This window comes from Elaeis guineensis, chromosome 15 (genome assembly GCF_000442705.2).
Source record: "Elaeis guineensis isolate ETL-2024a chromosome 15, EG11, whole genome shotgun sequence".
Classification (NCBI taxonomy): domain Eukaryota; kingdom Viridiplantae; phylum Streptophyta; class Magnoliopsida; order Arecales; family Arecaceae; genus Elaeis; species Elaeis guineensis.
Window position 1 is genome coordinate 51,530,034 of NC_026007.2, and position 20,182 is coordinate 51,550,215.

A 20,182-nucleotide genomic window follows, 5' to 3' on the forward strand; every position below is an offset into this window, starting at 1 on the left:
TCCTACATCCCTCTCCCCGCTCCTCGTGCATAGATCCTGATAGAGATCGAAGGAGCGGAGAGTCTACGACGGTCTCAGCCTTTCAAGGCAAAAGGGCCTCGACCAACACAGCTCGATCGCCGATCACCGAATCAACGGCTCGATCATCGATCGCCGAACCGATGGCCTCGACCTCTGAAGGCAAAAGGGCTTCGACCAACACGGCTCGATCGTCGATCGTCGAATCAATGGCTCAATCACCGATCACCAAACCGACGGTCTCGGCCTCTGAAGGCAAAAGGGCCTCGACCAACATGACTCGATCGCCGATCGTCGAATCAACGGCTCGATCACCGATCGCCGAACCGACGGCCTCGGCCTCTGAAGGCAAAAGGGCCTCGACCAACACGGCTCGATCGTCGATCGTCGAGTCAACGGCTCGATCACCGATCGTCGAACCGACGGCCTCGGCCTCTGAAGGCAAAAGGCCCCGACCAACACAACCGACGGCCTCGACCTCTGAAGGCAAAAGGCCCCGACCAACATGGCTCGATCGTCGATCGCTGAATCAACGGCTCGATCACCGATCATCAAACTGACGGCCTCGGCCTCTGAAGGCAAAAGGCCCTGACCAACATGGCTCGATCGTCGATTGCCGAATCAATGGCTCGATCATCGATCGCCGAACCGACGGCCTTGATCTCTGAAGGCAAAAGGCCCCGACCAACACGGCTCGATCGTCGATCGCCGAATCAACGGCTCGATCATCGATCGTCGAACTGACGGCCTCAGCCTCTGAAGGCAAAAGGCCCCGACCAACATAGCTCGATCGTCGATCGCCGAATCAACGGCTCGATCATCGATCGCCGAACCGACGGCCTCGACCTCTGAAGGCAAAAGGCCCCGACCAACACGGCTCGATCGTCGATCACCGATCGCCGAACCGATGGCCTCGACCTCTGAAGGCAAAAGGCCTCGACCAAAACGGCTCGATCGTCGATCGCTAAATCAATGGCTCGATCACCGATCACCGAACTAACGGCCTCAGCCTCTGAAGGCAAAAGGCCCCAACCTACATGGCTCGATCTTCGATCGCCAAATCAATGGCTCGATCGTCGATCGCTGAATCAGTGGCTCGATTGCCGATCGCCGAATCAACGGCTCGATCACCGATCATCGAACCAACGGCCTCGGCCTTTGAAGGCAAAAGGCCCCGACCTACATGGCTCGATCGTCGATTGCCGAATCAATGGCTCGATCTTCGATTGCCGAATAAACGTTTCGATCACCGATCGCCGAACCAACGGCCTCGGCCTCTAAAGGCAGAAGGCTCCGACCTACATGGCTCGATCGCCGATCGCCGAATCAATGGCTCGATCGTCGATCGCCGAATCAACGGCTCGATCACTGATCGCCAAACCAACGGCTCGATCGCCGACTAACATGGCTCGATCGCCGATCGCCGAATTAACGGCTTAATCACCGATCGCCGAACCGACGGCCCCACCTCTGAAGGCAAAGGGCATCGACCAATGCAGCTGGCTAACTTGCCAACTTAGCTTCGACTAAGAAAGGGCAAAACGCCAAGACAACCGCGACATACCCGTCCGACCAAGGTCTGGGCAACGGGTATTCGACTTGCGACATGCCGACCCGATCATGACTGGTCGAAGGATATTCGGCTTGCCACTTTCTATCATACGACTCGACATGCTACGTCAATGGATATTCGACTTGCGACATACCGACTCGGTCACGACCGATCGAAGGATATTCGGCTTGCCATCGTTTATCATACGTCCCGACGTGCACACCCGACCCAGGAGCCGGACAATGGATATTCGACTTGCCATCGTTATCCTATCCAAATACGTCGGACGCTACTCGACCATCAGACTCTGCGGAATGATCGTGTCGATGAGCAACGTTCGGAGGTTGGCCGACCTCCGACCCGACATGCATGCTCGACCTGCAGTCGGACGACCGACATCAGATCGTTCGTTGATGCGATCACCAGAATCGGGGCAAGACATGATGGAAAACCACTCCTTTCGCCCGAAGCCGTCGCCCACGTGTTCAAGCGAGCCAACATGACATCGGACTCAGGAGTGGGGGGGCAACTGTTGGGATATACCGACCGACTCCCATACGCCGACTTACCATCGGACCGGTCTGACCGACGACCGACGGATAACTCCGACCGACGCCTGACTCTACCTACCGTACTGATCGACGACCGTCGATAGTAGCTGCCGACATTGTCCAACTGAAGGAGTGTCGGCTGAACCGACCCATGCTGTTCCCGACCGATCAAACGGCCGAACTCCTATTACCGACTCACTGTCGGGGGTGGCAGCCGACGTCCGACTTAAGCAAGACACCTGACCAGCCGACGGTGCCTCCGGGTCATCACCCGACATCCCACAACCAAATACCGACGTATGGTCGGTCGGCTTCCTCAAACGCCGTATGACTACTGAGGGCCGCCGTCCTGACAAAGGCATGCGGCATAGCTGCCCTGGGACATTGTCCTGCCGAGGACATGGGTTCGTTCTGACAACCCACGGTGATTTGACAGCCCACTGCGACTCTGACAGCCTCTGACGATTTGACAACTCCTCCCATTGTCTGCGCCATTAATGACGGCGCCATGCCACGCTCTACTATAAAATGGGGAAGGCAATAGTGCTGGAGGAGGTCCCTTCGAAACTCTTGGACTTACTCTCCCTCTCTCCTTCTCTCTCGCTGAGCTCCTTGATTCTTTTCTACTGTTGCCTAGTCTCCTCTCTGACTTGACCGTCGGAGGGTCCTGTCGGAGCCACCTCCGGTCAGTGCGGACTTCTTTTGCAGGCGCTTGTTTTCGACAACCAGATAACGAGAGGATTGACCGCAACAAATACTAATACGGTCAATTCTTCTGTCAAAAAAGAAATAATCTTAACTTCCATCTCTCTGTCTATTGTCCCCTTTATAAATCGTTCCATATGAGCATTGGCTGCATTATTTATTCACACCACGGGAGAGGGGATGGTCTTTGGCTGGCTAATCTCACATAGAAATTCTTATGTGCGCGCCTGGATGGTGGTAATATGCGTGTATTTTGTGAGTGGGCTCCAGCTGACCGTTCAACGGTCCAAACCATTGCCACGTGTGAACTTCGTGCGGGGAGTCGCCGTTGGGTGAGGACGATATCAGCGGGTCAAATTTGTTGAATCATAGGGAAGTGGATGGGGCGAGATTTACGGGCTGTGTCCTTCGGAGGCCTCACGTTATTTAGAATGGGAAAGCGACGTATCGGGTATTCTGACGCGCGTCCAACATGATAATGACATGATTCGTCTCTGTCTCAGGCTTAATCAACGTAACAACGTTTTGGTACGAGGTACAATAGTTATAACAGTCATTATTTACCTCAAAAGATACTATTTGTTTTTGTAACCAAATAATTACTCTCATATTAGCTATTATAATGATAATATTATTATAACGGAGTAACTTTTCATTTCTTATCCATACATTACATTATTTTTTAGTAAAGAAATAAGACATTTTAATTTTCAAAATACTTTTCCTAAAAGTACTATAAATAAAAATAATGATAATTACTTATATTATAAGAGCCCATTATGATGTTAAATATATAATTGCCGTTATCTTTTCCTGCTGTTGCGCAAAGTATAATGGAAGCCTGGAACAATTATAACGGTTATCATAAATTATAACGGTGATTACGTCACTACAGTGGCTGTTATTTTACCTTTAATCCGTCGATTGGGCACACGATACGTGCTTTCACGTGCATGTGGTCGGTGCTCATCGGATGGTGATCACGTGAGCATAGCGTCCTTGAAGATGTGGAGTCTGGAGCCCACGCAGATGATGGAGAGGATTTGGGCCTTAGAGTAGCTATAAATCATGCACTTATTATTTAGAATTTTAGCATTCTGATTCTTTGTTTGACTGCTTTATATTTCAATCCAACAAAAACCTGTGACTAAAGTAACTAATTTATAGCAAATTAAGACATCACATGGGCACTATTACAGTTGAATATCCAAAACATAAGTGCTACCAATACTTTATTCAGTTATGCTGCAACCTATTAGCATATTAGATTTTTTTTTTTTTTTTTTAAATGCACAAACTTAGCAGGCTATGTTATTTTGCCATAGTATTTATTAGGAGTTTTAGCGGTGCTTTAGATTTTTTTTTTTTTTTTTTTGTGAGGAACATGGAGGAGGTAAAATGCTTCCTCCAAAATATTTATTTAATAGTATAGCTTAAGATAAATACAAGATAGTGTGACCTGGTACTTCAGTGGGGGACCTTGTATTGCGCCTATGGTGGAGTGACAAAAGAAAAAAAAAAGTGTGGAAAAGAAAGATAAGTTCATGTGTCTAGCAGCGGTCCCCCATCAATCTTGACAAGATAACCTTGACTTTAGCAAGCTTCTCCTTTTTTTTTTTGGTTTTGTCATCTCTCTTCAAAGTTCATCCCTCCGGGAGGTAAGGTGTTGATATTCTGGACCGGGTAGTATAAAGGAGGGCAGCCCTTGTGGGGGTTAGAAAGACCCATTATCTTGATGGCACTATTTCAAAATTTCAGTATGTCTTCCAACCGGTCAAGAGGAAGAGTATTTTCTTTGCTGTTTCGGAGGCCGAGAATGCTTCAAATCTAAAGAGAAAATTATTTTGCTTCTTTCAAATTGTTGGGCTTATTATTTATGTTTTGGGCTAGTATATGGAATGACCCACACCATACTAATAGGTATTGGACATGGACCTCACTAATAAAGTATATGTTTTTAAGTGGTAGCTTATACAAGAAAAATAAAAGAAAGAAGAGAAGAGGTGGAGTTTTGATTTTCTACAAACAACAAAGATTTTTCATACGAGATTCTTCTTAGATTGAAGTTCGAGATATAAGGATTTGATTCTCTTCACTCATCTCATCTACAAGAGTGTTTGGTGCTTCCGAAAAGTTGAAGATTTCTCTATAAACTTTATAAGTTGGAAGCTTGTTGATGCTTTTTAGTAGAGGCTTTCTGTGCTCTTGCATTATCTTGTTGTTGTGGATCTCTTATACTCTTCATATCATTGATGAGTGGATTCCCACTTAGTACCCCATGATTTTTTTCTTCTTTGAAGAGTTTCATGTAAAAATTTGATGTTCTCATTCTCTTGATTGCTTGTTATTCTACTTCTATTAGGTTATTATTTGCCATTATTGATTGTACTTGTGAAATATTATCCATGGCTTTTTTAGGAGAGATGGAATCACTTCTTCCTAACAAGTGGTATCAGAGCAACGATTGGTGGAGTATTTTCTTTGCTGTTTCGGAGGTCAAGAATGCTTCAAATCTAAAGAGATGATTATTTTGCTTTTTTCAAATTGTTGTGCTTATTACTTATATTTTGGGCTAGTCTCATATGGAATGACCCACACCATACTAATAGGTATTGGGCATGGATCTCATTAATAAAGCATATGTTTTTAAGTGGTAGCCTATACAAGAAAAAGAAGAAAGAAGAGAAGAGGTGGAGTTTTGATTTTCTACATACAACAAAGGTTTTTCATATGAGATTCTTTTTGGATTGAAGTTTGAGGTATAAGGAGTTGATTTTCTTCACTCATCTCATCTACAAGAGTGTTTGGTGCTTCCGAAAAGTTGAAGATTTCTCTACAAACTTTTTAAGTTGAAAGCTTGTTGATGCTTTCTAGTAGAGGCTTTCTTGTGCTCTTACATTATCTTATTATTGTGGATCTCTTATACTCTTCATATCATTGATTAGTGGATTTCCACCTAGTGCCCCATGGTTTTTTCCTTCTTTGAAGAGTTTCATGTAAAAATTTGGTGTTCTCATTCTCTTGATTACTTGTTATTCTACTTCTATTGGGTTATATTTGCCATTATTGATTGTGCTTGTGAAATATTATCCATAGCTTTTTTAGGAGAGATGGAATCACTTCTTCCTAACAAGAGCTACGATTGGTGCCTATAAGGTGTTTGATAAAATTTTTGAAAATGTTATAGATCGAGGTGAATACAAGTAGAACAAGTAGAATGGTAAACCTAAATGGTGGCAATTGGAGAATAAGGAAGGGCAAAATGCTAGACTTTATTATAAAGAAATGTATCTTTTTTTGTAGGATGATGATGCCAAGCTTAAAGATATGACCGATGAGAAGTGAAAACTTTTGAACTAGTAATATGTTGGCTTCATTCGGCAATAGTTGGATGATAATATTTACCACTTTATGGAGAATGAAATATCAGCTAGTATATTTTGGAAGAAGCTTAAAAATTTGTATGAGAGAAAAATCGCTAACAATAAGCTTTATGTATTTAAAATATTTGTTAATTTGAAGTACAAGGGGGGCACACTAATGGCAGACCACTTGAATGAGATGCAAAGTTTGGTGAATCAACTTGCAACCATGAAAATTATGTTGGAAGTTGAGTTCCAAGTATTACTACTAAGTTCGCTTTCAAATAGTTATGAGATTTTGGTAGTAACTCTTATAAACTCGGCACCAAATGGAGTAGTAATAATGAGCATGACCAAAGCTAGTTTGCTTGAGAATAAGACTAGAAGGAAGAATGTGCATTTTTCACAATCACAAATTTTTATCTCGTATAATAGAGGGAGGAGTAAAAGTCGGGATTCTCATTATAAAAAAAAAAAAATTAAAGAAAGATCTAAGTCTAGAAAAGACATATATTGTTATAATTGTGGTAAATCTTGCCATATAAAGAGAAATTACATATTTTTTAAGAAGAAAAAAGAAGAAAAAGTTGAAGGCAAGCAAGAAGATAAGGACACCACCATGATTTCTTCTGATAAAGAGTTAATTATTTTATCCACTTGTGATGAAACTTGCCTTCAAGACTTGGATTGGATCATTAATAGTGGTGCTTCATGTCATGCTATCCTACAATTCAATTTTTTTACTTCTTACAAGATAGGTGATTTTGGCTTTGTGAAGATGGATAATTGTGGTGTTGCAAAAATTATGGGGATACGTGATGTTTGTCTTGAAATTAGTTTGGATACCAAGTTAATACTCAAAGATGTGAAGCATATTTCGGAGCTCTATATGAATTTGATCTCCACCGAAAAATTGGATGATGAAGGCTTTGAAAATCAATTTGTTAATGGATGTTAGAAACTTATCAAGGGTGCTCTCATTGCAGAAAGAGGGAAGAAATATTGTACACTTTATGGAACATAAGCTAAAATGTGCAAGAACCAAATCAATGCTTTGGAGAAAGAAGCTACTATGGATGTATGGCATAAGCAACTTGGTCATATGAGTGAGAAAGGCCTCCAAGTTTTTGTAAAGAAAGAACTCATTACAGAAGTCAAAGATATGTTTTTGAACCAGTACATTTATTGTATTTTTGGTAAACAACATAGAGTTTCCTTTTTATATACTTCTACTAGAAAGCATGATTTATTAGAATTGATTCATTTCGATATTTATGGACCCATGAGAGTAAATCCATAGGTCGTGCTACTTACTTTGTGATTTTTATAGATAATGCTTCTAGAAAGGTGTTAGCTTATGCTATAAAGCACAAAGATGAAGTTCTTGATATTTTCAGGCACTTTAATACTAAAGTTGAAAGAAAGACTAGAAAGTCTTTGAAATGCATCCGTATCGATAATGGTGGAGAATATAGAGGTCCATTTGAAAAATATTGTAGTGACCATGGTATTCAGTGGGAGAAGATAGAATCCGATACTCCTCAATATAATGGTGTGGCAGAGAGGATAAATCGCACAATTTGTGAGAAGATTCGGTGTATGTTGTCACATGCCAGGTTGTCAAAATCTTTTTAGGGAGAAGCTATACACACTGCTTGCTACTTGATTAACCGATCTCCTTCAAAATCATTGAATGAAAATTATCTAGAAAAACTATGGACCAAAAAAGATGCCTCTTTCAAGCACTTGAGGGTGTTCAGGTGCAAAGCATTTAATTATATGCCAAAAGGTCATAGAACTAAGCTTGATAATAACTCAAGGCTATGCATTTTCTTGAGATATAGAAGTAAAGAGTTTGGTTATAGATTTTAGGATCTGGAAGTAAAGAAGTTGGTTAGAAGCTGAGATATTATTTTCTTTGAAAATCAAACTATTGAAGACTTTGAAAAAGTGAGGAAAACACAAACTAGTGGAGGTGAACTTGTAGATTTAAGGCCTATTTCTCCTCCGATGATTCATGATGAAGGGGAAGATATCGAAGAAGGCTAAGGTGAAGTATACATGAAAATCTTTCTCTTAAAATTGATAATGACTAAGAAGAGCAACAGCCCCAAGAACAATTACTATCAGTGCCGCAACTAAGAAGGTCTATAAGACTACATCAACCATCAAAGAAGTATTCTTCTAGTGAGTATGTGATGCTTAGTGATGTGGGGGAACTAGAAACTTTCCAAGAAGCATGGGTTTATGAACAAAGAGACAAGTGGCAATGGGCTCTATGCAAGAAGAAATTTCTCTTTACACAAGAATGATATATATGATTTGGTAGAGCTACCAAAGGGTCGAAAAGTTTTGAAAAATAAATAGATGTTTCGATTGAAAAATGATAATGATAAGCAAGTCAAGTACAAGGCTCGGTTAGTTGTAAAGATTTTGAGTAATAAAAAGGTATTGATTTTGATGAGATTTTCTCTTCGGTTGTCAAGATATCCTCTATCTAAATTATTATAGGTTTTATTGCATCTTAGACTAGAGTTAGAGCAATTAGATGCCAAGGCCGCTTTCCTTCACAATGACTTAGAGAAGAAAATCTACATGGAGGAACCTCAAGGTTTAATTGTCAAGAGCAAAAAGTATTTATTTTGCAAACTCAAGAAGAGCTTGTATGGTTTGAAACAAGCCCCTGGCCAATGGTACAAGAAATTTGATGCTTTTATGATGGGCCATGGGTACAAGAGGACAAATGCAGATCATTGTATGTATGCTAAAGATTGGAGGATGATGACTTTATTATTCTTTTGCTAAATATTGATGATATGCTTTTAGTTGATAAAAATGTTGGAAAGATTTGCAAATTGAAGAAAGATTTAAGCAAGTTTTTTGATATAAAGGACTTGGGACTGACAAAAAAAATCTTGGGCATGGAAATCAAGCGTGATTGGTGTTGTGGTAGTGGGAAGGATATCTTTAGCTCTACATCAATTTTGAGTCAAGAGAAAATATAGTTTATATGGATTAGAACCTTCTCTGCCACGTGAAATACCTTTTAAAGAGTAAAATCATGAGGCTCTAAATGACCAAAGCCCACTGAAGCTTAGAGATAGTTATGAGCCAAAGCGGATAATATTTCACATATGCGGGTATGGAGTCAACCCAATCATTTGAGTCATTCGATCCCTTGACCTTTAACTGCAACATTGACATCGTCTGTAGAAAAAAGTCTCATGCCCACACGCACATACTCCTCCTTGAATGGGGGGCTATATTATAGTAGTGGGAAGGACATCTTTAGTCCTACATCGGTTATGAATCAAGAGGGAGTATGACTTATATGGATTGAAATCTTCTCTTCTATGTGAGGCACCTTTTAAAGGACAAAATCATGAGGTTCTAAGTGACCAAGGTCTACTGAAGTCTAAGACCTACTGAAGCCTAGAGATGGTCATGAGCCCAAGCGGATAATATCTCATGTATGCAGACGCGGAGTCAACCCAACCATCCAAGCTATTCTATCCCTTGACCCTTGATCGCAATAATAGAAAAGCAAGAAAGTTGTGGCTCTCACAAATAAAGCATATTGAATGGATACTTGACAAGTTTAATATAAAAAATACTAAACAGATTGGAACACTATTTGTGAGCCATTTTAACTTGAGTTTGAAGTAAAGTCTTTCAAATGAGATAAAAAGAAATGAGATGAAGAATATTTTCTATTCCTATGTCATAGGGAGCATGATGTATGCCATGATTTATATAAGATCAGATATAGCACACACAATTAGTGTCATAAATAGATTTCTTGCAAACCCAGGTAAAGAGCATGGATAGCAGTGAAATGGATAATGAGATACTTGAAAGGGATATTCAATTTATGTTTATGCTTTGGTGGTACAAAACCACTCTTGATGGGCGATACAGATTGAGATATGGCTAGTGATATTGATATTAGGAGGTCTACTTTGGGTTACTTATTTACTTTTGTTGAGGGAGCTATATTATGGCAATTGAAGCTTCAAAAATGTGTTGCTCTTTCTACCACCGAAGCGGAGTATATAGCCATCACCAAAGCTTGCAAAGAAATGTTGTGGTTGATGGATTTTTTGTGAAAATTAGACATGGAGCAAGATGGGTATGTGATCTATTATGATAGTCAAAATGCTATTGATCTTAGTAATAGTGCAACTTATCATGCTAGAACAAAACATAATAATGTTCGCTATCATTAGATCCGAGATATCTTGGAGAAGTAATGGATAAAAATTATGAAAATCTCAATAGATCACAATCTATCGGACATGATGACCCAGCCTTTTACAAAGAAAAAGCAAGAACTTTGTAGGGACTTGGTGGGTGTAGATGCATGGTGAGCATGTTCACTCGGGCATTGGATTCGCAAGCAATTGGAGTCCTCCTCATGGGTCTAAAGGGGGAGATTGTTGGGATTACTACTTATGTTTTGGGCTCGCCCCATGTGGAGTAGCCCACACCACACTAATAGCTATTAGGCATGGGCCTTATTAATAGGGCATATATTTTCAAATGGTAGCCTATATAGGAAAAAAAAGAGGAGAAGCAGAGTTTCGATTTTCTATACATAACAAAAGTTTCTCATACAAGGTTCTTCTTAGATTGAAGTTTAAGGCTTAAGGATTTGATTCTCTTTACTCATCTCATCTACAAGAGTATTTGGTACTTCTGAAAAATTCAAAATTTCTCTCTTTGGGAATATGTCTATAAACTTTATAAGTTGGAAGCTTGTTGATACTTTTTTATAGAGATTTTTTTATACTTTTATATTATCTTGTTGTTGTGGACCTCTTTTGCTCTTCATATCATTGATTAGTAGATTTTTGCTTGGTGCCTCATGATTTTTTTTCTTCCTTGAAGCATTTTCTATGTAAAAGTTTGATGTTCCCATTCTCTTGATTACTTATTTTTCTACTTCTGTTGGGTTATTATTTGTCATTGTTGATTATGCTTGTGAAATATTATCCATAGCTTACCTAGGAGAAAAGAAATCACTTCTGCCTAACATAATGTACCAAGTTAATTGGATAAATAGGTTACTCATTTTTTAAACAAGCTAAATGGATTGGGTCAAGTTACTTATTTATTAAATATGATAGGTTTAGATTTTAAATCTATTTCATTTAATAAATAGGTCAGCTTTAGATTTAGACCTTTTTGATCCAACCTGCCTTCGATTCGATTTGTTCATGATCCAATCTGATCCGATTGCCACCTCTAACTCCAAATCTTTGAACAGCCTAACTACCATCTTAATCAATATGGTATAATTCAGCTTTGTTTATAAGTTTATTGATAATATATTTATAAAAATTAAACTCTTACATATAAGTACCAACACAAAACCCTAGCCATCATCTAAGTTTTCTTCTTCGGCCTTGAGACTCCTGAGGATGGAAAAAAATAAAGGAAAAATTAATGAAAAACATAAAAAAAATCAACAAAAACAAAGAAAGATGGAAAAAAAATTAAAAAATGTAAGACCTTTTCCCATGTAGATTGATCAATTTTTTTCCTTTTCATTTCTTTTTCTTTTCATTTCGTTCTCTTTTCTGGAGATTTGTAGGGAAGGAGAGCACTTAAGAAAGATCGAAGGGGTTTCCTAGGTTTTGGTTGGGGTTTTTTCTCAAGCACATGGGATTTGTGTGAGTTGTGGTGGTGTGAGTTGATCCTTGAGGTTTTGAGAGCTTATTCTTCATAGAAGTATGACATTTTGTAGGGTTTGGGATCTTTGACCGAAAGGATTCTTCTTTGGTTACAAAATTTTCAATTTATGGAGTTTTGTTTATATGATAATATGAATGTAAATGAGGGTTAACCGAATGGGTTTGGGTATGACGCAGATGCCGTAGTTGGAAGATACCTTATTTAAACAAATTAGACCCAAAAAGTTAAGAAATCGGGCTGATTGCACTAGATTCTATTGATTTTGACATTACCGTACTAGTACAGCCATAACTTTCTCATTCGATGTCAGAATCACTATTATGATTCCATATTGAAAAGGTCTTTTCGTGCTCTATAAGTTTGATGGTTTTACCATCACGTCCTATTCAAGATCAGATTCTATTGTTTAATAGATCAACGAGAGCCTAGAAGAATCTTAGTTGAATTGAAAGTTTTAATCTTTATGTTAATCTTTTTTTTATTTTATTCTTAAATTTTTTTTGCTGTTAAGTTAGAACTTTTACTCTATAAATAAGATATTTTTGACTAATGTTGTAATAAGCTTAGTTTATTTTCATGGTATTGAATCAAAACTCTAGAGAAAAAAGTTTCTTCTTTCTTTATCATTGTTTTATATTTCATGTATTTTTTTTCTCTCTCCATCAAAATGTGGCCTAGGCTGTGTTAGGATAGCTAATATATATCCCAATTTTAAATGAGATGGGTTTAGGATTTTTGGTTAATTTGGTAATTGGGTTTGGGTTGGTTTCGAGTGATAAGATTCTAAATGGATTCAGATATGAGTAGGATAAATTTATGGACACTCTATCCATTGCCATCCCTAATTCGGTAAATTTGTGGACACTCTATCTGTTGCCATCCCTAATTGCACCTCATCTTAAATTCTTGAAACTTCAAAGGATAGTCTATAAGCTAATAAAGTTTTTGAGAATCACGGATCAATCACTTAAAGATCGGAGTTATGTCTTCTCTCTACTCCTTAGGTACATTAACATAAGTAGCTAAATAACATTAAAAAAAAATGAATGCAAAATCTTTAGTTCATTTTGTTTTTGTATTTATTTAAATTTTGGATATTCACTAGAATATGCCAAACATTCTCTAATGTAACATGAAGGGATTCTACTTCCTTTCATTATATCAAAAAATAAGTGGCTTAGTTCCTTAGAACTCTTACTTATATTTAAATATTAAAAGTATATATTACCTTTAAGTTTTTTAATCCTTCTCTTATTTTCTGCATTAAAAGTTGTATTTTTTAGAAGTTACATTAGAAGAACATTGAGTCAAGAGAGCAAAAAAAGAATGATAAGAGAATAAAATACTTTATTCCTTTTGGACAGGGAAGTTGGGGTCAACCTCTAACCCTCTTTAAGAAAGATAATATTTCCCTTTATGAAGGGAAAAAAAGAAGAAAGAATGAAAAAGATGTCACGACGGTCCTACCCCCGCTATCACAATCATCATGTTGGATGAGCTCGATACCAATTATGGCTTGGCCAAAGTCCAACTTGTTGCCCTTATTTCCGATAGGCTGGGTTGTTGGAGCACGATCCCGGCTCCTTCCACGGACCTTGGGTGCAGCGAAACCAGCAACGAATAGATCTAGAAACTTCTGGACTCGATTGAAGGCCCTTGACGAAATCAGTCTGGTTGCTGTCTTCTTCGTCAGCCTTTCGTTCCAGATGAAGAATGCCTCTGAAATCACCTCTAAAAAATCCAAGATCTGGTACCCAACCAGATCAGGCCTGGATCGAGGTCCTCCAATTCGTAGATCTCGAATCGAGATGTTCTAGATAGAAAAGAAGGTAGATGGAGACAAACCTTGCAGATCTATCCTGCTGCAGCTTTTCCTGTAGATCTGTTGATGGAGATCTCACCCGTGCCTCAAACGATCTCAGATCAACTCCAGATCTAAGAGAAACTTGTATCAACCTCTTTGCAAGAGATTCCAGGTCCTGGACCTGATGCTTGGATGGCTGCAAGAGAGGGAGAGAGGAATCTGGTTGGCGGCACAAAGGGGAAGGGGGCTAGCACCTCCCCTTCTTTTCTTTCCTTTTATGGACTGGCGGCAAGAAACCCTAGGGTTTCTTGCTCCTGAGGCATGGAGAATTGCTGGAGAGAGAGGGAGAAGAGAGAGAGAGACTTGGGAGAAAGAGTCTTGTATTCCCTTTGGCTTCATCAAACCTATACAAGTACATGTATATATAAACACAGGGTCAAGTGACCCAAACCCAAAACTCCCTTGACCAACTCTATGGGAGATTAGGTTAACCCAAGCCCATGTATACCCATGACTCGACCTAATCTCACCTATCCTGGGTCCAGACGTGGCCCATAAAGAGTTGGTCCCTTGAGGCCCACATAACCTAGACCTCAAGAATCCGAAAGGCCCACAGCCTTTCAACCTAGGGCCCAACTAGCCCTAGAGCCTCCATGAAGCCCTCATGAATGATGGACCTTGGCCTTAGCCTTGGTCCCCTGGGCCTTGGGCACACCATCTGGATCACAACAATCTCCACCTTAGTGTCCCAAGGTCTCAACCAGCTCCACTCTGTCCATCAGCCGCATCAGCTCAACACATCTCTGAAAGCTATCCTGTGGAAGTACCTTCGTAAGTGCATCAGCTAGGTTCTCCTTGGTGTGTACCTTTACCAGCTCTACCTCACCATTCTCCACAAGCTCCTTGATCCAATGATACCGAATGTCGATGTGCTTTGTCCTTGCATGATAGACTGAGTTCTGTGCTAATAGAAGTGCACTCTGGCTGTCACAGTGCACTCTAATGGCCTCCTGAGTAAAGTCCATCTCCGTCAACAAATCCTTCAGCCAAATTGCCTCCTTAGCTGCTTCTGTCAGACCGATGTACTCCGCCTCTGTAGTGGATAGGGCCGTGATAGGCTGCAGACTCGATCTCCAAAAAATAGGACCTCCATACAGGCTAAAGATGAAGCCTGTCGTAGACCTCCGGGTATCCACATCTCCACCGAAGTCTGCATCTACATAACCGCCAATCAGCTCCTGAGCCTCCCTGGACATGTCAGAGTATCTCACTGCACCTCCTCGCTGTCCGTAGCAGATGCCAACTCCAACTGAACCTGCCAGGTATCTGAATATCCACTTCAGAGCTCTCCAGTGCTCCCTGTCAGGCTGCGCCATGAACTTGCTAACCTGACTCACTGCATGAGCGATGTCTGGCCTACAATAGACCATCGCATACATCAAGCTCCCAACTCCTGAAGCATAAGAAACCTTCTCCATCTCCTGAGCCTCCACCTCAGTCTGTGGCACCATGATCTTCGAGAGTCTGAAGTGACCGACAAGTGGCAGCTCCGCCGACTTTGCTCCCTTCATCCCGAACCTCTCTAAGACCTTCTGTATGTAGCCCCCCTGAGATAGATGCAGCACCCTCTGGGCTCGGTCTCTAAAAATCTCCATGCCTAGGATCTTCCTTGCAGGGCCCAAATCCTTCATCTCAAACTTCCGAGATAAGGATGCCTTCAGATCCTGCACAACCTTCCTACTCTTGCATGCTATAAGCATGTCATTCACATACAAGAGTAGGAACACCCTAGAACCATCCTCAAGAGACTGAACATAAACACAGGGATCAAACTCGCATCTGAAAAGTCCAATGCTGTGCACATAGGAGTCGAACCGCTTGTACCATTGCCTCGGTGACTGCTTCAGCCTGTACAGCGACTTCTGCAAAAATCTTTCCCTCTGATCCTGGATCCCTGAAATTGGGTGGCTGCTCCATGTAAATCCTCTCCTCCAAATGCCTATGGAGGAACACCGTCTTGACATCCATCTGCTCCAGCTCTAAATTCTGAGCTGCTACAATGCTCAGCGACACTCTGATGGAAGTATGTCTGACGACGGGAGAGAAGACCTCGCTGAAGTCGATGCCTTCCTTCTGGGAGTATCCCTTGGCCACTAACCTCTCCTTGAATCTGATACCTCCCTGCTCTGAAGGCCCTTCCTTGCGACTGTAGACCCATTTGCAGCCAATGGACCTCTTCCCCTGTGGCAACTGCACCAATCGCCACGTCTGGTTCTGGTGGAGAGACTGCATCTCCTCGGACATCGTCTGGACCCACCGCTCTCTGTCCTGACTCTTAATAGCCTCCTGATACGTATATGGGTCTCCATTCGCTATCACCAGGGCATATGACAGCATCTCCTCGAAGTCATATTGGTCTGGTTGCCTGATGGTCCTCTTGGGCTTGTGTAGGGCAACACCGATATCAGTCCTCGATCCAGCTCGCTCCTGCTGGACCTCTCCGCCTCGATCATCCGTCCGAGTCCTCTCCACCTGTGAAGACACCTTAGGTAGGTTCTCCATCCGAATGTCATGTCCTCCCGTAGTACCTGCAAGAGGCAAAATAAAGGAGGTTAGCTGTCCAGCAGTGCCCTGCTGGACCTCCTCCTGCTCCTGCTGCTCCTCCATGCCTGCTCGCCTTCGAAGGACTGACTCCTCATCAAAAGTCACATCATGACTAATGATGACCTTCTTTTCCAAGGGATCCCACAGCCTGTATCCCTTGACTCCTCGCAGATAGCCTAGAAATACCATCTTGCGTGATCTGACGTCTAGCTTGCTCCGCTCACCAGCTCCAATGTGCACATAGGCCGTGCACCCAAATACCCGTAGATGGCCCAGCCCAACTGTCCTCCCAGACCACACCTCCTCTGGAAGCCTGCCATCCAACCTGGTGTGAGGTGATCGATTGACCAAGTAACCCACTGCGTCAACTGTGTCAACCCAGAACTCCTTTGGAAGCCCTACCAGCAGCCTCATGCATCGTGCCTTTTCCAGAAGTGTTCTGTTCATCCTCTCGACCACCCCATTCTGCTGTGGAGTCCCCTTTACTGAGAAGTGTCTCCTGATCCCACACTCCTCACGGTTGTCCTGGAACTCTCTGCTGGTGTACTCCCCGCCATTGTTTGACCTCAGACACTTCACGCTTCTCCCCTGCTCCTTCTCCACCTCAGCTCTCCAGATTTTGAACTTGGTGAAGACCTCTAACTTCTCTCTCATGAAGTAAATCCAAAGTTTTCTTGAGAAATCATCAATCAGGGTCATGAAGTATCTGGCCCCATTCCTAGCTAAAACTGGGGCTGGTCCCCACACATCCGTGTGTACTAACTCCAGAGGGGCTGCACTGCGGGCTGTACTGATATTGAACTGAACTCTCCTCTGCTTTTCCATCTGGCAAGGCTCACAGATCTCCTCTGTAGCACCATCCTCCAGATCAGAGATGAGTCTCCTCCTGCTCAACTCCCTCAGCCCCTTGTCACTCATGTGGCCTAGGTGGTAGTGCCACATCCTGTAAGCCCCCTGCTGGTCCTGTGCTGCAGCTGCTGCATCAGACTCTCCGGTCACCACAGATCCCTCCATGAGATAGAGGTTATTGTCCAACCTCCTACCTCTCATCGCTACCATAACTCCATTGGAGATGTTCAGTACTTCACTTCTAGCCCTACTGCTGAAGCTGTATCCACTGCGCTCCAAGTAGCCTAGTGATACCAGATTCTTTTCCAGCTCCGGGATGTGCTTTACATTTGTCAATGTCCTCATAATCCCATCAAACATCCTCACCCTGACTGTCTCTATCCCAGCCACCTTGTAAGGATGATTGTCGCCTAGAGTCACTGATCCCTCATCTGTTTGGTGTGTGTCGCAAACCAAGCCCTATGTGGTGTGTAGTGATGTGAGCACGTAGAGTCTAGTGTCCACTCCTCTGTGTAATGCCCGTGACCATCTGATACCACAAGTAGATCATCCTCCACCTGCTGCCCAGCAACTGCACTCACTGATTTTGAGTCACTTCTTTCTCCCTTCTTGCTCTTCCATAGTGGATATTCTCGCTTGAAGTGCCCGAACTCGTTGCACTTGAAGCATTTCACCTCTTTCTTTCCCTTCCTGGACTTGGACCGCCCCCTGGACTTGCTTCTACCTCTGCCTCTATCTGTCCTCTCCCCTACTGCCTAACCCTCCTGGGGAGCCCGATCTCTGGTCAACATTTTTCTCTGCTTATTAGACCTCAGCACCGAGACCATGTCTTCATATTCTAGAATCTCCTTGCCGTAGAGCAGTGTAGTCACCAAAGAGTCATATGATCCTGGTAGTGAACACAAAAGCAACAGAGACTTGTCCTCCTCATCCAGCTTCACCCCGATATTCATCAACTCCGTGCACAACTGGTCGAACCTCTGAATGTGGCCAATCACATCAGATCCCTCCTGCATCCGAAGACTGTACAATCTCTTCTTCAGCATCAGCTTGTTGCACATATTCTTCCCCATATACATGGTGTGCAACTTCGACCAAAGGCTCTTCGGGATCTTTTCTTCCAGCACCGAATACAATGCCGCATCCGCCAAACATCCTCTGATCACGGAGCATGCTTTCTTCTCTAACGATGCCCACGTCTATCTGTCATTCCCTCAGGCTTCTCATCCAAAGCCTGATCCAGATCTGCTTGCACCAGAAGATCCTCCACCCGAATTTTCCATATAAAAAAATTTCTCTTGCCATCAAACTTTTCGAACTCGACCTTCATATTGCTGCCCATGACTGGATCCAAGCTAAACAAGCAATATAAAATCAAGAAGTGTAGAATATACCTTGATGGTACCTTACTGAAAATTTTCAGCACTTGGGATCTTCAACTTCTCGTGCTTGGAACCGCTTCCTCACCATCGTGGCTCTGATACCAACTATTGGAGCACGATCCCGGCTCCTCCCATGGACCTTGGGTGCAGCGGAACCAGCAACGAATAGATCTAGAGACTTCTGGACTCGATTGAAGGCCCTTGATGAAATCAGCCTGGTTGTTGTCTTCTTCGTCAGCCTTTCATTCCAGATGAAGAACGCCTCTGAAATCACCTATAAAAAATTTAAGATCTGGTACCCAACCAGATCAGGCCTGGATTGAGGTCCTCCAATTCGTAGATCTCAAATTGGGATATTCTAGATAGGGAAGAAGGTAGATGGAGACAGACCTTATAGATTTGTCCTGCTGCAGCCTTTTCTGTAGATCTGTTGATGGAGATCTCACCCGCGCCTCAAACGATCTCAAATCAACTCCAGATCTGAGAGAAACTTGTATCAACCTCTTCGCAAGAGATTTCAGGTCCTGGACCTGATGCTTGGGTGGCTGCAAGAGAGGGAGAGAGGAATCTGGTTGGCGGCACAAAGGGGAAGGGGGCTAGCGCCTCCCCTTCTTTTCTTTCCTTTTATGGACTGGCGGCAAGAAACCCTAGGGTTTCTTGCTCCTGAGGCATGGAGAATTGCTGGAGAGAGAGGGAGAAGAGAGAGAGAGACTTGGGAGAAAGAGTCTTGTATTTCCTTTGGCTTCATCAAACCTATACAAGTACATGTATATATAAACACAGGGTCAAGTGACCCAAACCCAAAACTCCCTTGACCAACTTTATGGGAGATTAGGTTAACCCAAACCCATGTACACTCATGACTCGACCTAATCTCATCTATCCTGGGCCCAGACGTGGCCCATAAAGAGTTGGTCCCTTGAGGCCCACATAACCTAAACCTCAAGAATCCGAAAGGTCCACAGCCTTTTAACCTAGGGCCCAACTAGCCCTAGAGCCTCCATGAAGCCCTCATGAATGATGGACCTTGGCCTTAGCCTTGGTCTCCTGGGCCTTGGGCATACCACCTGGATCACAACATGGGTTTCAAAATTGTCACCCAGCCAACCCTTTACCTACCTCAGCATCAAGGTTTATTTGGTGCCTAAAAGTAAACATTGTATCTTGGCATATGTGGTAATATTGTGAAATGCAAGTGAGGATATGCTTAGAGTATGCAGTCCTTAAAGATTTTGCCTTGAGTTCAATTAACTGTTTGTCGTGACATGTTTTTCAAGCAAAAAATCCATGATATTAGAAGAATTACTTGGTCCTTCATTTGAGTAGTAGCGCAAAATCTTTTTTTTTTTTTGATAAAATGAATTTATTAAACTAATCTAAAAAAGAATACATGAAAATCAATAAATAAAATAATAAAAAATTCAGAAAAAATATCTGACAACATCATCCAAAACATAGAATCTGTGAACTTAGCTATATATATCACCATCTATTAAACAACATTATTAGCCTCTCTATAAACATGTTTGGCTATAAAAGATTGTAGAGAGATCCTCATTTCCCAACAATCCTGTCAAAGAGGATGATAACCAATCTCAAAAGATATAGATCCTAATAACTATCTAACAACCGTCAAAGAATATCCTTCAAGAATTATATGA